We start from the raw sequence: 17,930 nt of genomic DNA, 5'->3' as shown, positions 1-17,930 counted from the left end.
AGACATACTCAGTCTTTCAGTTACATAAAATCTTAACATTTGGATGTGCCCCAAATACAGATTAATGGAAAGCGAAATATATACATTCCATTGGTGACATGTGCAACAGGAAAAGAACTGGTGCCTGAGATGTATGCAGTGCCCTTTAACTCAATCAGAAAACATACTCAGTATGGAAGAAAAACTGATAAAGGAGCAGTCCTCACAAGCAATCTACCTGGACCTTAAGACCTAAGCGTACAGCTACGAGTTCCGGTTCAAGCTTCACTCTGAGGGATCCAGGTTAACACGTCCTTCATGCACTCCGCCTGTCCATGAGTAATGGAGGGAGGCGAGAGAGGTCGCACGCCCAGAAAGCCATCTGGTGACAAGTGAGTCTGCCCTGGGGTGTCCTAGGAAGCTCCCAGATCTGCTGCGGCGACTCGCAGACACCTGCGCGTGGCACGTCTTCCACACCGCCAGGCGTGACCCGACAGGTGTGGCTCGGATGGAAGGGATCATCAGGTGATAGCCTGACCAGCAATCGGCATGGGAAGTCAAGAACCGCGCCTCGCGCTGGGCTCATGTGACATCAGAGAGACAGGAAGGGAGTCGGGACAGCACACAGCACCTGCACGCCCTGGCTGGGGGGCCGTGGTTGCCCCTGCAGTGGGCGCTGCCGCCAGCCGCCTCTCTCGGGCATCATCTGCTTTGCACAATGGAACTGCCGTGGACAGAGACCAGGGGACTTGTGTTGTGCACTGCCATACCTATTCAGTACGACAAAACCACCCGGGACAGAGGCTGAAGCTTCAGGCACTCTTTCACAACTGGCTCAGACCCTGCTCCTGCCATCCCTCCACCACTTCCAACTTTTAGGCTCCTGAATGGTGAATCGAAAGCCCATACGGCACCCAAACCAAGCTGGAGAGTGAAAAATTAACTCCATCTGCAGAATGTGGAATGGCTTTTGTGTGCCATGGGCTTAAGGCTTGTGATTCTAAAGCTCGGAAAGAAACAAGTTGGACGCGGTAACGTCTACAGAGTATTCCAACTCCAAAATGCCAGGACCCACCCAGCAACAGAAATTGGCTCAATAAATGATGCTCCGTTGCAAGTTGGAATGTCATCCAGCCGTTGAACGCGACGTGGGAAACAGGAAGTGACAGGAAGAGGCTCACGAGGGACTATGGGGAGACAGCTGCGAGGCACTAGGCTGTGTAATAGCGGCTCACTAGAAGTGAGGCAACGGCGCGGTGTGCACCTGACACACAACCAGGACAGCGAAGGAGTCGCCGCGGTGACGTCTCAGCTGGCATGCAGTCTGTGTTACTGTGCCTACGTGCTTCCGTGTGTCACCCACCTGCAATGGTAACCACATGCCGCTTTTCTAGTAAAAACAGGTATTTACAATATTATGACACTGCCAAGGTGCATGACAAAAGCTGGTTTTACTGCTGGGAGGAACTGACAGTGAAATCTAAGCCTTTTCTGTTCGTCGTGGTAGAACACAGAAATGTATCTCTGGTCAGCTTAAAGTGCACAGTTCAGCGGTGGTAAGTGCATTCCCATGTGCAGGGTTTCTGTTTGTTCGTTTTTGAGAGATTTTTGCTGTAGGGTGCGTGCACTTACTGGAGAGATGGAGAGAGACAGAAAGTGAGAAATCACCCCCAGGGTGGATGGCCACACCACAATCTCCTCTACTCCATTCTGTCAGGATCTTGGGCACGCGTGCACAAGCGCCGGTGTGAGTTTTAAGTACTGGGTCTGGGACTCAAACTGTGGTCAACTATGTGGGAATCCAGTGCCATAACCATTACACCATCTGCTGGTACCATATGTGGTGTGTATCACTCCTCTTAGCTCCAGAACTTTCATCGCCCTGGCAGAAACCCTGTAGCTGTGAGGTAGTCCCTCTCCAGCACCCTCTACCGCTAGCATAATCCACCTCTGTTTCTGCCTAGTCCGGATATTAGTGTAAATGGGGTCTCTGGTCTGACTCTTCACTCAGCATAAAGGTGTCAAGGTTAATCAGTGTACTTCTTCCCTTCCTGAGGCAGGGTAATATTCTACTTTATGGATAGGACCACACTACTTATCCATTCATCACTGGATACTTGGCTTGTTTCAACCTTTGATTGTAGTGAATAGCAAAGTTATGATATTTGTGTGCACATTTTTATTTGAGCACTCGTCTTCAAGTTTTGGTTGTTGTTCACACCGAGTAGTAGATTTTCTAGATCATGTGGGAACTCTGTGTCTAACTTGCTGAGAAAGTGCCGAAGTATTTCACGCAGTGCCTGCACCCCAGCACGGTCCCACCCACAGTGTATGAATGCTCTGGTTTCATCACGTCCTCCCGGCTCATATGTGCTCTTAGGATTTAGTACTAATGTTAGTACTGCCATTGTGGTGAGTGTCAGATGATATTCTTACTATAGTTGTAATCAGCATTTGTCAAATGATACTGAGGTTGGGCATTTGTTCAGGGCCTTGAAGACCATCCGTGTATCTTTGCAGAAATACCTACTTGTGCCTTTTGCCTGTTTTTAAAGTGGGATTGTTAGTGTTTTTTGTTGCTGATCTGAAAGATACTTATCAGACATTCAGCTTGCAACTACTGAGCTGTCCGAATAGAAAGGCAAGACATTTATGGGGCAGAGAAATGGGTTATTTAGTATCTGTTGATGGTAATGTGTACAGTATCCCCAGCTGGACTGGTGAGACATGTGTTCCTGTTGGAACATTCACTTTACAAGCACAGTGATATATGTGATTAAAGGTACAAAATAAAATAAAATAAGATAAAATAAAATGAAATGGAAGTCACAATGCATTTGTGCAGAGAAAAACACAGCCTCATGACTTTCCCAACGACTCAATAATTTCCAAATCTGAGGATTGTCTTTTAGTCTCCTGCCCGTGCCCTTTGACGAGAGAAGGAGTCGGGTTCGAGGAAGTCTGACTTACCTGCCTCGTGCTTTCTTCGTTCCTGTTGTGTCATGTCAGAGAAAGCACGGTGAAATCCGAGGTCACGAAAAGCCACCTGCTTCCTCCCGTTTGTTCCTAGCGTCAGGGAAGTCTGCACCACTGAGTAGAGCTTAGCTGTGGGACTGTGCACAAACGCCACTTACTGTGTCGAGGAAGCGCCTGTCTACCCCTAGGATGTTGAGGCTTTTTTCCCCACCTTGACCGGACCCTGGGTTTTATCAGCTGTGTCCTCGGGCATCTGCTGAAATGGTCATTCTGTTCTGTCACTGCGGTATGTTACAACGGTGGGCTTGACCACCCTGTGTCCCGGGAGGAAGCCTCCCTAGCTACAGTGCCTAGGCTTTGACTTCGTTTCTGACTTTGTTTTGCTAATATTTTCAGTCTCTAATTATAAAGCATATTGGTCTGAGTTGCTGTTGTTTTTGTTTTGTTTTGTTTTCATTTTACGTCTTCCTCTGACTTGGTATCAGATTCAGGCCCCATAGAATCAATTAGAGAATGTTCCTTTCTTGTCTGTCTTCAAGGAGTTTCAGACTGGTGTTCATTCCTTTTTAAATGCTTGGTGAGGGGCTGGCAAGTGGCATGGTGGTTAAAGGCGCTGGACTCCCACATGGCTGACCACGGTTCAAGTCTCGGACCTGGTAGCTTGCTTTCTCACTTCCTCTCTCTCTCTCTCTGATCAAACTGGAAAATAATAATGATGATGATAATAATAAATAAAGTTAAATAAAAAAATTCTTTAAAAAATATAAAAAAATAAATAAAAAAAACAAATGCTTGGTGGAAGTCGCTGACTCAGCTATCTCCCCTGAACTTTTCTAAGTTCGGAGGATTTTGTTTAGTAATTATTAGCTTGTCAGAAAAGTCGTGATGCACTTTTCTATGTTTTTCTATGCAAAAGTGCGTCATGTCTTTTCTGACAAGCCGATAAATAGTTAAGCTTTTAAAAGAACTGTCTCAAAAACAGGAATTGAAGATTGCCCTCCCCGTGCTCACCTCAGCCACCCCTCGCTGTGCCCACGACTCAGAATTCAACCCATGTTTCTGTCGGGGCGATGCAGCCTTCATTCACCTGGCCACTGCTTCCTGGTTCGCCAACATTGCCTTTTCATACTACGTGTCCAAGTTTGTTAACCATTAGCTACCTGCTGGCCTCGTAGCTGCTACTTATGACCAGGTGAAGCTGCCGTGTTCTTGGCACTCCATCAAGCCAACTGACATTGAAGACGCTGCTTTCAAATGCGCAGCTGAGTAGCACGCTCAGAAAGAGAGGAATAGCGGTGGGCTTGCAGGGCCGGGTCCTCGCTTGGGACCACGAACTCGCCGTGTGAGCGTGCTCAGGTGTAGTTTGCTTCCCGGTATTGGGCTGCGATAACACGACCAGCCACACCGGGTGGCTGAGAGGGAGAGATGAGCACAGCCAACTGGACAGGCACCGTGTGAGGCTCGCCGAGAACAGGAGCATGGCCACTGCTGGCAGCACGCAGCTCCATCAGTGCCTGTCCGCAGAGCACACCTCTCCGCCTGCCGTGTGCTTCTCCGCCTGCTGCGTGCTTCTCCGCCTGCCTCGTGCTTCTCCGCCTGTGTGCCGGATATTCGCTGGTCAGCGAACGCTCCCACCCTGTTCAGTGAACTGCCGTCGGGCGCTGTCCCGGGTCCTGATGATGGAGTCGTGCCGACGTCTGACTTCGCGGTCTGTAGCGGGGTCCACACAGGCTCGTAGTGGCCACACAATGAATACTTCGGGACCTGTGGGCCACACCCCTCCGGAAAAGCTGCCCAACTGCACCTCTGCCCTCATGGAGCGAAAGCCGCCATGGTCAATACAACATAGACGTTTGTGGCCAATCAAATCCTGTGTACGAACACAGGCAATGGGTGGGGGTCCGTCGTTTCGGGACTCCTTGTCTAACAAAACAGAGTTCAGAGTGGAAGAAGTTAGGAAGCGCTCTGAGTGGGCTCCAGAGAGCCAGGGAAGGTGTGCAATCTGATACTTGGAGGATGGATAGGACAGACGGAAGCCCGTGAAGAAGGACAGAACAGAATTCTAGGAAGAGGATGTCTTGTGTGCAAGGCCAGGAGGTGAAAGAGAAAGCAAGAGACAGAGACAGAGAAACAGAGACAGGTACGGGGACATAGAAACAGAGAGAAACAGAGAACAGCACGTGCTTGGGAGCTACAAAGAATGAGCATGGTGTGAGTTCTGGGGCGTCCAGGGGAAGGCGGCAGGAGGCATGGCTAGAGCTGGGCGGGGCCACATCAGGCATCAGGTCGGAAGGTTCTGGCTCAGTCCTGGAGATACTAGTACATCGTCGAAGATCTGAGATGGGGGCTGGCAGGATGACTTTCCATCTGAGTGCCACGTGGAGTGGGCTAGAGAGGAGAAAGTGTGGAGTGAGGGAGTCTGGGAGGAGGCTGCCTGCCCCCGCTCAGGGGTTCAGGTGGCCAGACAACAACATGGGACAAGACCGTGTGCAACTGGGTGTGGCCCCGAGATGCTTGAGAGTTATAACATCAACAGAAATAGGGGCCAAGCTAAGAGAGGCAGAGGGAGGCTCCTGCCTGGGGACTCCCTTTGTTAAGTCCCTAGCTCTCGCCTCCTTTTTGAAGCTTTTCTTGGGTCCCTCTTCATCCTGGGACCCTTTTCTGGCCTGTTCTACCTAGAGCAAACACGTATCTGGACTACTTTTGCCACCACCCCACACCATGTAGAGCACACGTCTGATAAAGTCACTTGTGATCATCTGTGATCGCTACACGTGTGGCTGTTATCCGAGCCAAACACCTTCGTCATTGGATCTCAGCAAACACTGGCTGTCATAGCTTACCTCTGAACACCCTAAACACGTGGACTGCACTTAGGTAAAGCCTAAAAAGAGAACAATGGAAAGAAATGCTAAATATTTAAAAACATAGGCTTTGTTTTCAATGAAAGTGTGATTTCTTTTTTTTTCTTTTTTTGGAGAGGTTTTTGCTATAGGGTGTGTGCGCTCACCAGACAGAGACAGAGAGACAGAGAGTGGGAAATCACCCCCTGGGGGGATGGCCATGCTGTAATCCCTTCTCCTCCATTCTCCTCTCAGGATCTTGGGCAAGCACGCACATGCACCCAGCGTGAGTTTAAGCTACCAGGTCCGGGATTCGAACAGCGGTCGACTATGTGGGAGTCCAGCGACATAGCCATTACGCTAACTGCTGGTCCCGAAAGTGTAATTTCTGACAGTGAGATTATCATATGCCATAATCTTTTGATTTTTTTAGGTTTATGGGCTAAAAAAAATCTTTTTGTGCCCATAAAGGATAAGATACATGTGGGACCAGCAGATTGCATAATGATTACATCACTGGACTCCTACATAGTTGACCATGGTTCAAGTCCCAGACCTGGTGGCTTAAAACTCACACTGGGTGTTTGTGTGTGTATGTGTGTGCTCAAAATCCTGAGAGAAGAACGGAGGTAAAGGGATTGCACCATGGCCATGTTGTTTGTAGGTGATTTCTTACTTTCTGTCTGTCTCTCCAGCGAGCACGTATGCCCTTTAGCAAAAATTTCCCTAAAAAAAGAGGAAGATATACATGCAAGTTAGCATTCTCTCCCTCCAGACCCATCACTTTCAGGTTCGTTTTTGGCCAACACTACAGTTCATTCTCAGGAAAGTTTAGATGGTTTACTTCGCTTTGTATTTTAAGGTACAAAGTCTCTATCAAGGCTGAGGAGACACTCCGACAGTGCTGCTGTGTCACTCGGGAGTGTGCCTTCCCTCACAGGACACCAAGTACCTCAAGGACTCACGCTGCAATGTCCTTCATCCTCTCTATAATTTCAGGATGCAAGACAGTGAGTGTGGGAACACGAAGAAGACAAGAGAACTCAAAAGCAGCAATAACCATAGGGCTGGGAATAGCCTGGCGATGGCGGTGGTGGCCCCTCCCATAAACAACCCCCAGCCAATCAGTGCAGCCCTGTGCTACCTCCCGGGAGCAGGAACAAGGAGAAAGCCTTTTCTCCTAAGAGCCTCCAAACCACCAAGCTCCGGGCATTATCTCAGTGCAAATGAGAGGATCTTCAAAATGTTCATGGATTTCAACATTCTTTTCCTCCAGAATAAGCTAATAATTTAATTGCATTTTTCCACAAACTTTATGAAGCCCACGATAGGTATCTGATTCTGTTCCCTCACATTTTAAACCAAATGTCATTTCTAGCTCATGGTGGCCTGTCACTACATACATGCTCATAAAATGGGCATTCAATATCACGCCAGAAAACATTCTAGTGTCTAAAACCACACACAAGGCCCAGCAAGCACCGATCGCATAATTCCTTCTTCATGGGGCTCGCGCTGGGGCTGGACGGTGAGAGTCAAGCAGGAGATTCGATTTCCCTGAAAATTCATTCCTGATGCATGGCATTAATACGGGCTAAATATGCACAGTATCACCAGGAAGTGAGTTGGAACTTGAAATCGGAAAGGGCAGTCGTGTCTAGAATATTCTGAATGTCAACTTTGTGATGGGAAAATAACACAACAGCAGTGACAGTACGTGGGCTGGGCTGCGTGTCCGTGGCCTGCGTTTTCAAGTTTACCGTGTTGAATCTTCGTGTTTCCTGCTCTCCAGGATCTAGCGGCATCTATTATGTTCTGAAACTGCAGCTCATGAAGGCGTCAGAAAGGTCACTATTTCCTGGTTCTGTTTTGAAAAGGAGGGTAAGTTGATATATGTTCACCAATAAAGATGATCTCCGTGTGCATTTGTTTCTGAGATGGAAGCACATCTCGAGCGTGTTCTCTGGGAGCCATTGCTCCTCAGCAGAGTGTCTCCTGAAGTCTCGGACCGCGGGCTGCTTTCTGCACATCCGTAACGAGGGCCGACTTTGTTCTCGCCTTTGTCCGCCAACACGAAAATAGCACAGAGGCTCAGAGTGGCCCCGGTTCCACAAGACTCTGAACACAACGGCACAAAAGGCCCCTGCTATGGAGAAAGACAGAGGTCATGTAAATTAGTCCCCTAAAACCCTTGGTTAAAAAAAATAAAAGAAATCATTTATCTTCTTTTCACTTCAAGTTGTGTGGCTTTATATTATCTAGACTGCCCTAAAAAGGAGGACTCTAACACTGAGCCTTACAGCAAGCAGGAACTGTTGCTATTTATTTTATATTTCGGAGTTCTGGGGAGATGATATTTTTGTATGCCGGTCATTTCAGTTTTAATTGTTAGTGAGATTTTCTTTTTTCTCTACATGGAGGACGATGACCATCTGTCCTCTGGTTTCACTGAAAATGGAGCAGAAAAATAAGGGCTTCATTTTTACAGGCTGGCTTTCTTCTCAAAAGGGAAAAGTTCTCTAAAATAAAGTTTTCCACTGTCAGTTGGACAGCAAGAGAAGGCAGCTCTGGCAAGGGAAGTATTACTGCAGAAAAGACTGCAGCCTGGCAGGTGCTGGGACCCACCAGGTAGACCAGCAGTCTCACACGAGGGAACGGTGAGAACAGAAAGCACAAGGAGGCTGAGGTTGGCCAAGGTCAGGAGTGCGTGAGGACGAGAGCAGGAAATCGAGACCAGGGACAAAGGTGGGCCTTGAACTTGGGGAAGGGCTCAGTCGTAGAGAGGACTCAAAACTGGATAGAAAGCCTGACCTTGTAAGAGTGGGATTAGGTGGGAGGCTGGAGGTGGACCGGGGGAGACAGACCACGTTCCTGGATCCCAATCCAGATGGCTCCGGTCCAAGTAGGCGGCAGTGTTTGGTAAGCCCTTGGAGCCCTGCTCCTGTCAGTAGCATCCTAACACTGCCTGGGCTGGGGCTGTCTTGGTTCTCCACCACCCCGTGCCCCTCGGCCTGCTCCTCTGTCTAAAGCACTCTTCCACCAGCTCACCTCTCCCCACCTGGCTATGCTTCGTTGTCCCAGTTTTGGATGCCCAAATACAACTTTTTACTTCTTTTTCAAGTTTATAAATGTGCTTCTTCTGAGAGAGTCCCCTCAACAGGGTCTTCATGCCACGATCCACCCCCAGCCTCACCCAGCCAGGGTCACAGGCATAGGCCACGTGAGATGCAAACCCAGGACCCTCCTGTGGCCCGGCATCACAGCAGTGCAATTCTGTAGCACTACTCGAAGGGCCAGCAGCCTTCCCACCCAGCCTTGGCAGTCGGGAGCTGACCGTGAGGGTGTCTAGCTTATTATTTGCTGTGAAAGGATAGAGCTAAATGATGAAGCCGTGCAGTTACCCCGAGAGCAGAGCAGGAATCTATTCTTAATCATTTACTTTCTGAAATAACAAACATTCATGATTTCTCTCAAACTGCATATATCCATACAACCAGCACCCAGATCAAGAAATAGAACTCTAGCAGCACCTTCAAAAGTGTGCTCATGCATGTCCCTGCCACATTCTGGAGCTCTCCCACATCAGGATGGAGAGGAGTGAACCCTTGTGGACATCCACACAGCACACTCCTGCCAGCACCGCCGTGAGCTTAGGCTTGGAGACGCAGGGCCAGCTGGGATCCAAGGTGGGCAACACACCGGGCCCTGGCCCAGCTCCGAGCGGCATCCTCCCCCGTGAGGCTATGCTTGGCTCCGAAGGCAGGTCCTCAGGCTGAGCCCATCGAGTGAGAGGGGCAGCTGAGAACCCAGCGGTGCTCAGCGGGATAAAGCCAGGGAGGTTGGGAGCCACTTTTTCTTAGGGCTTCATATTGCTCTGACAAAGCTTCCTGCAGCTGTCCCTGAGCCAGCAAACAAATTCTACCAATCCTCCTGCGCACGATTATGATTACGGGGGGCTGTCTCTGGGTGAATTAGCCCCTTGGTGTTTGCATTCAAGAGAGAAGGGAAAGTTTTGCTTTTTCTTTCCCGAGTAGAAAGCGTCTTCAAGGGCTCGCGCTTACTATCTCGGAGGCAGAGAACAATAACACCGGGTCTCCCAGGGTCAAGGAGCCCTGTGAGCGTGTGGGCCAACGTTACACAGCAGCCTCTGGTTCAAGGGATGCTTCAGAACCGCTGCGGCCGAGCGGGCGCCAGCTTGCCAGTACGCAGGCCACGTGTGGAGGGCGGTGCTTTGTTCTCCAGGTCAAGGCAACTGGTACCGGGCACTTTTGTTCTTCAGGGACAGGCTCACCGCTGTCGCGGCTCCTACAAGCCACCGCATGCATAGAGCGCCCCCCAGGGACCGCACGTTTGTGCACCTACCCGCGCCTGAGCGGGTGCAGCCCCCGGCCCTGGCCCACTGGGAATCAGGAGGTCAAATCTGACCAGCCGGGGGCCCAGTGTCTGTCCAAGAGTCAACAGGACCCCGGGAAGCTGAGGGCGACTGACAGGGCACTTTATTTGTTCTGTCTCACTGGAGTCCCTGCTAGCTCCAGGGCTGCAGGGCACAGGACCCTGCTGCCCCTCACTGAACGCTGGCCGCCTTGAAGCCCCACTCCCCATAGCTCTCTGGGGCCAGCCGTCATTTCTCCGCAGCCTCCAGCAGAAGAGGCACCTCCCAGGGAGGAGACCAAGGCTTGGAGGAGCCGGACGTGGATCACACAGCTGGCAAATTGAGGGGTCACAGCTGGGTTCAGACTGGGGCCTAACGCGCGGCAGCTGTTTTGCTCCTGGGGTGCCAGCGACAACACGAAGCTCATGCTCCCATCCCTGAAAGGGCCATTTGCACAGATGAGAGGCCATTTCAGACGCCAAGTCAAAAACAGCCGCGCTGCCGCCCACGCGTGCCTGGCCGTGCACTCAGGGACGTGGTCGCAGTTAGGGGAACACCCGGCCCTGGCCGCGTGGGGAGGCCTCTGTCCCTCCTAATGTGCCACTTCAGTGCAAAATCTGCCTTTTTTAAAACATGGAATTCACAGAACATAAAATGAACTGTTTAAATGTAATCCGGGGCACTCTGTGCTGGGCTGCCCTCCCTCTGTTTAGTTCCAGAACATTCCCATCAGCCCAGAAGGTAGCCTGGTCCCCATTAGCACTCCCCCCGCCCTCCCAGGCTCCGTGACTGTGGACCAGCGTTCTGTGGCCTGGGCCTCTTCCCGACGGGTCGTCTCGCCGCCTTTGGGGTCTGGCTTCTTGCCCTCCGCGCTGTCTTCACCTCTGTCCATGCTGCAGCACCCACTCCTCACGGCTGAAGAGAGTCCCACTCAGCCGCTTCCCTGAAATGTGGCCTTCTGGAAAGATCGACCTGGGAACCTGGCGTCTTCTCTCACCCAGGACCGCGGAGTCTGCTCTGCACTGGGCAGACCTGGGTTCAGACAGCAGCTCCCACGGCCCGGCCTTCCACGAGAAGGTAATTGCTCTGAGCCTCACCCTCCCTGTTGCTCAGATGAGCATAACGACTCCACCTAACTCAGAGATCTCTTGTGAAGTTAAATAGGAAAACACATACAGAAAATTGCCAAATTGCCTGCCGCATAGTCAGGCTACCCAGGACAATAAACCCTCCTCTCTCATTCATGAGGAGTTAATTTCTGCTTCCTCGAGTGCAAACCGGGAGCTCAGTTGCACACAGGTTCGTGCCTGAGCACTCCGGGGACCCGACACAGGAGCCTAATCATGCTGTGGACTCACTACGCGAGGGGCCCCTCTGGTGGGCGGATTCTATTCAGGAAGGAGTTCTACCCCAAGCTCACGGGCGGCTGGCCACCTTCTAAACAAACACTTGCACCCTGCGTCTGGCATGGTGCCTGGTACCCGGCATGAAACCCGGCAGGGACACAAAGGCAGAGGGGGGCTGTTGGGAAGGGGTGAACTCGGCCGCGGTGTACACTGGAGCTGCTGAGTCACTGCGGCTGGGACGCTCAGGCCACAGGGAGGCCCAGGCTCAGTTCCCAGCTCAACCTAAACATGCCAGGGGTGGTGGGTGTGCCCAAGGTCCTAGCCAGCTGGGAGGAGGGGCAGAGGGATCCCAACATGGCAAGACCATGTCTCAGGGCCGCCAGTGGCATGGTGGTGAAGGTGGCTAGATCCCTGGCCAACTGCATAGTTCAAGTCCTGCCCCCGGCAGTTTGAAAAACATACCAGGTACATGTGCACGCATGCCCCAAATCCCAAGAGACGATTAGAGGAGAAAGGGCTGTGGGATGTCTCTCCTCCCAGGGTGATCTCTCACTTTCCCTCTCTCTCCCTGTCCCAGAAAGTGCATACTCCCCATCGTAAAACTTAAAAACAGAACCAAAAAGAACCTCTTTTTGCTGTAAAAAGAAGAAAAACAAAGAGAGAGAGAGAGGGGATCTTACCCCAGATGTGCTTTAATGAAACCTTCTCCCAAACCCACAGGTCCTGATGAGGCTGAGAGCGGTCACGACCACCGAGAGCCTGCTCTGCAGCCAGCTCAGGGGCGGGGTGGGAAGCCGGAGGTCTGGCTGCTGCCGGCAGAGTGAGACTCCCTTTGGAGAAGCACAGGGGCAAACAGGCCCTGGGGGGAGGCCCGAGGCTCGGGTCACAAACCTGCCACAAACTGACAAGTGTGGGACTGACCAGGGAGGGCTCCATGGGGCCACGGACAGTCCTGGCCACAGAGGTCCCTGTCTGCTGCAGGACACTGGAGTGACCAGGAAAATACCGTAGGGTCATTCTTTCCAGGCGTGAGGGCTTGGAGCAGAGGCCAGGTCTCCATGAGCAACACGGGGCCTCTGCAGCAGTCCCAGGTTTGAATCACAGACTTGGTCCTATTACCACCACCCTCCAAGGCATGCCAGGCAGGGCTGGCAGACAAGCAGCCCACACGCCACTCAGCCACACAGCAGTACCCTGCGGGCCACTGTCACGGGGGCTGTCTCCGCTCCTCTCTCTGTCGAGCGCGTGCGCCCCGTAACACAATACATATACAAAATACATGTACACGATTCTATTCCGTGCATCCCAGAGTCACTTCATCTTCCTTCGACAATGGAATATTTTCCACATATTCTATCCTAAGAAAATGTATAGTATTAGTTCTTAAATTAAAAAAAAAAAAGCCACACACTGGGTGGGGTTGACACTCACGATGACCACATGTGGCATAACTCCTGCAAGTGTGAGTGGCTTCTCTTGTTACAGAGTTCAAGGAGAAACATAAGTAAAGAAAATCGTAAATAAGGAAAGCATAAATAACTAAGAAAATAGTTGTGGATTTCAAAAGAAAAGTGATACAGGATGAAGTTAGACAGGCAGGGGAGACTTGATTTGAGTCTACTGCTACTGGGAGAGAGGCCAGAATTCAGCCCAGGCTCAACCCAACTCAACCAAGTGTGAGGCCGAGGCCGAGGGCGAGCGGGCTGGAACCACCACCAGGGCACCGTCTCCCGAGGGGCCGATCCAGATCGCCCGGGACTCGGCCATTCTGGGCGCGCACCGTCTTCCACCGTGGTCAGGCGTCTGGGCTGCTGCCGGAGCCCACTGCCACGAGTGCTTGCTCTCCCAGAGAAACCAGGGGGCAGGGCTGGTGCTAGTCCCTGGACGACCGCATTCCCAGGGATGGCTCCCAGGGCCCCAAGAAACAGCTTCCTGGGCTGTGAAACTGGCAAGACGCTTTTAGAGAGTCATGTCCCAATGGGGCAGAGACGGGATCTGTAACGACGAGGTCTCTGAAGTGCATGCTTTGAGAAAGGTGGGGGTCGGGGCCCGGAGGTGAGAGGAGGCCCAGCCCCGCAGAGCTCCATCATGCTTCGGGAGGTTATTGTGGCCCAGGTCCAGGGAGTCTGGATCCCTCTTCCTGACACGAGGACTTTCTAGAAAAGCACTTGGCTGGATTTAATGGCATGAGTTGAAAATGCCTCTTCAAAACATTGCTTTACCAGAATGTATACCTTCCTGACAGTCCCCTGGTAATCCGAGTGGAGATGAAAGCCCCGCACTTCCAGCACCTAGATTAATGCTGCAAGTCCCGGGTAAATGAAGTCGTCCAGGCACTGCCACAAGTGTGGGCATTGCGTATTTCACATTCCAAAATATTTCCAAAGGTTGCTGAACTGTATTAACAGAATGAACGCCAGCCTCGCCTTCACATCCAGAGACGGGCCCTGCAGACCTCCGATTCTCAGGGGGGAGTGACCTCTGCCCTCTCTGGGCTTTCTGGCCAGCAATTAGTAATTCCTGAAGAGGAGGTGTGCCTCCTCCAGGCCGTGCGCGGGCTGGCCTCACGCTCTAGCTCTGCACACGCACGTGACTGTGGGATGGAAACGGTCTTTCTTCACATCCCCACATGGAAAGAGAACCCGTGTACAGCTGGGAAGACAGCCTCTGGCTAGACCTGACCCTGCTGTGATGGCGCTTCAATCGTCTGGTGGGTCCTTATCCCAGGGCTTACCTGTGGGCAGTCCACAGGTGGCATCCAGCCCCCAGGGATCTGGTAGGCCCTTCCCAGTGCTTTTGAAACAGATACCTGGGCTTCCGGTTTCTCTGGCACAGCGGCGTCTGGCCTCCTGTAGCAAAGGAACGCATTTGGGGCCACAAGTTGCAGCCACCCTCGGACATCTCCTACGCCTGGTGGCTGTTTGATAAATGGACCAAGCTAGTGTTGTGGACACCACCAATTGCTTATCACAATTATTAGTTAGAGAGAGAATTTTGCTATAGGCCATGTGTGCTCACAGAGAGACAGCAAAAGCTCACCCCCCAGGGAGGATGGCTGTGCCGCAATCCCTCTCCTCCACTTCCCCTCCTTTTGGGATTGTGGGCATGCACACACATGCCCAGCCATGATCCTCCAGTGGCTAGGTCTGGAACGCCAACAGTGTTGTCTGCCGTGTGGGATCAGCTGCCTTAACCGCCAGGCCAGGGGCTGGCCCAGCATACATTTTAACATGACAGGTCACCAAGAATCTACCCCATGCCAGGTGCTGTGCTTTAGATGCTGGGGTAGAGCAGCAAGGAGAGCCTCGCCCTCCAGGGTACAAGCGTAGAAATATGTGCACAGAGGAATGCATCTGGCAACGAAAGAATTCCGTGCATTGCAGGAGAGGGTAGTCGGAGAGAGCAGACCGTGGGCAGACCCCTTGGAAGGCCGTAGGCTCAGCTTGCCGTTAGAGCTCTCGCGGGTTACCAGGCGCATGCGCGAGCTCGGCAGTGACAGCGCAGTTGAAATCTGAAAGTAAACAAAGCAACAGCTGAAAGCCGGTGTGAGAACGCAGAGACTGACATGGAAGATTGCATATTACTCGGGAACCTTTATTCAGATAAAATGCATTTTCTCAGAAAATTGCTTTGCTGACCTTCACATACAATGGTGTTAGAATGGCACGCAAACAATTTGAAGGAAAATATTTGCAAATTCCATAAAAATAATTGTCCTGGAACGGTTCAAATTATCTACCATACAAAACATTCACAAGTCCAGGGCATTTCATAGAGTCACGTTATACAGCAGGGGCTCAAATGGAGAGTAAACACGCTAGCACACGCTTCACAATACGCAGTGGCACTTAGCCACACATGCCTCTATTCAAATCTCTTTCCTAAGCGTAGCCAGGATTATATGCCTGCATCTAACTGGTTTTTTTGAATTGACTTCAAGGTCAATCCTGTTTGCTTGAAGAACTTAACCAGGTGAGTTCGCAACAATGCAGACATATCATAAATATCAGCATCCCTTTACTTCACAGTCCTTTGCAAACGTCCGTACTGGGATGAGAAGGGGTGAAACCAGCAGTCTCATACGTGGTTAACCTGAGCCACGGACTTCACCCACACTTCGTCCGTGCTCAGCAGGGATGGGAAAGAGGGGGCCTTCAGACTGCACCGCCGTTTGGGGATCGCACATTCAGGAACACATGGGCTTTTGCATCATCTCCTGTGAGTATCCATTCTCTCTCTGAGTGGCACCACTTGCACCTCCCATTGGGACCTGTGCACCTGTCGCAGTCCATCTGCACAGGACTGTCAGCGGGAGTGCATGACTCCCTCTCCTTGGGAGTTGAGGCCGTCACCCAAGCAAGGCTACTGGACGCATATCCTTGAAAGGATCAACACAGGAAGAACAATGGCTTTGAGACCACACCCCTCCTTCCTAAACCCTGCAAATCTGACTTCTACCTCTGACTATGGGGATGCACACAACTGTCCCAAATATTACCTCTAGTGCAAATTAGCAGCTCGAGCATTAGCAGAAAAGGTCTAACTCTTCTCCATTCCAGACCAGTGGCAGGAAGGCATGTCAGTGTAGACACTGTGACCCCTCTTCCCTGCTTGTTTGCTACTGAAGCGTCTCTAGGAAGTTCTCTCTTTTTAGAGCAATCCATTGCCTGGATCACTCGGAGGAGGGATAAGCTTCCAGGATAAAAATGTACCTGAAGAACAGAGGGTAAGAGGGCAGGAGGCCCCCATTAACGTCGCACAGGGCCCGGCTCCTTCACCAGGTTTTGACTGCCTTAGAAGCAGGACCTCGTACTGTCCTTCTGCTCACCTGCCGGCAGGTGCGCCCTCTGACACAGGGAGCAGATCAGAGGAGGAGCGATGGGCAGGTTCTGCCCCTGAGACCCGGGCATGGATTCTTATTATCCCACCTGCCAGTGGAACCTGGAACAGTGACTTCAGCTTTTTTGGTCAGCTTTTTCATGTGTAAGATAGAATAAACACAACCCTCTTCCAAGGTTGTTTTGAGGTTTACAAAACGAATGAAATTCGGGCCCAGCAGGTGACAGTGGTTAAGGCACTAGAGTCCCACATGGCCAGCTATATCTTTAGTCCCAGATCCAGTGGCTTGAAAATCACGCGGTCACATGTGCGTGCATGCCCCTGATCCCAGGAGGAGAGTGGAGGAAGAGGGTTGCGGTGCGGCCATCCATTATGAGGGTGATGTCCCCTCACTCTCTTGATGTCTCTGGTGAGTGCCTGTGTCCTATGGCTAAATCCTAAAGAAAAAACAGAGAGAGAGAAAAAGTAAAGAATTGGAATGTTTTGAAAAACTGTCAGAGTAAGTTCCTTTCCAACATAAACAGCCAGGAAATTGGAAGAGTTCATGCAACACTGGTTTTCCGACCTTGACAGCGTACAGACGGTGAGTGAGAGCCTAGGAGGGAGACGTGCTGCACCAGCGCTCTGGCTGCACTCGCGCCGTGCCTGGAGGCAGGTTCAGGGACGCAGCAAAGCATGAGGGAACAGGAGCAGCTGGGGGGCTCCGGAAATGGGGAGGCAGGGATGTGAGTTCAGGGGGACGAGGCAGCGACAATTTCGTGGTAGCAGGCCAGAAAGGCCAGAGTTACACAGGATGGGCCGCGGGGTCCCACAGAGCTGCCCCTCAAGTGCCTGGACGAATACTAATCTGTCTGAGCGTAAGTTTAAACCGCTTGAGGCTGGGGAAGTAAGTACGAAGGGCTGGCCCGGTAGCCTAGTGGTTAAGGAAGCTGCTCCACGGCCGATCATGTTAGAATCCCAGTCCCTGGGGCTTGAAAAACAGTCTGGGATGTGTGAATTTCTGCCAAAATCCGCAACAGAATGAAGTCAGGGAGAAGGGATGGCAGCACGACTCACCAATGATGTGAAACTTGGCAAAATTTGACCTGTACTTAACGTTGATATGCAGCTGGATAGTCGTAAAATACTACCAAAAACAAGGAAAAATCAACTGATAGGATACCCACACATGACAGTACAAAGCATGCAGTTGACACAGAGCTTTAGGAAGCTATTTCAAATCTTACTAACATGCTAAAGGCATACAATGAAACGTGAACATGGTGATGAGAAAGACGAGTCTATAAGGAGACCTAAACAGGACTTCTAGGGATGAGAAGTGAAATGCTTGACGTGAAAAATATTTCATTTTGTAAGCCAAATAATAATGTGATTGAATGTATAAAAGAAAATGAAAAGAAAAAATTAAAAATTAAAATAAAGGGGTTAGAGAAGTTTGCACACTAGAGAGGAAAGGTCAGTGAAATCAAAGGCATACTAACAGGAACTATCCGAAACTTAGCAGAGGGAAAAGGATAGCCAGAAATAAAATAAAACAAAGGAGTCTCGGGGACTGGGGGAATTAACAGAAGCTCT

Source organism: Tupaia chinensis, unplaced genomic scaffold (genome assembly GCF_000334495.1).
Source record: "Tupaia chinensis unplaced genomic scaffold, TupChi_1.0 Scaffold000558_1, whole genome shotgun sequence".
Taxonomy (NCBI): Eukaryota; Metazoa; Chordata; class Mammalia; order Scandentia; family Tupaiidae; genus Tupaia; species Tupaia belangeri.
This window is presented reverse-complemented; position numbering follows the sequence as displayed.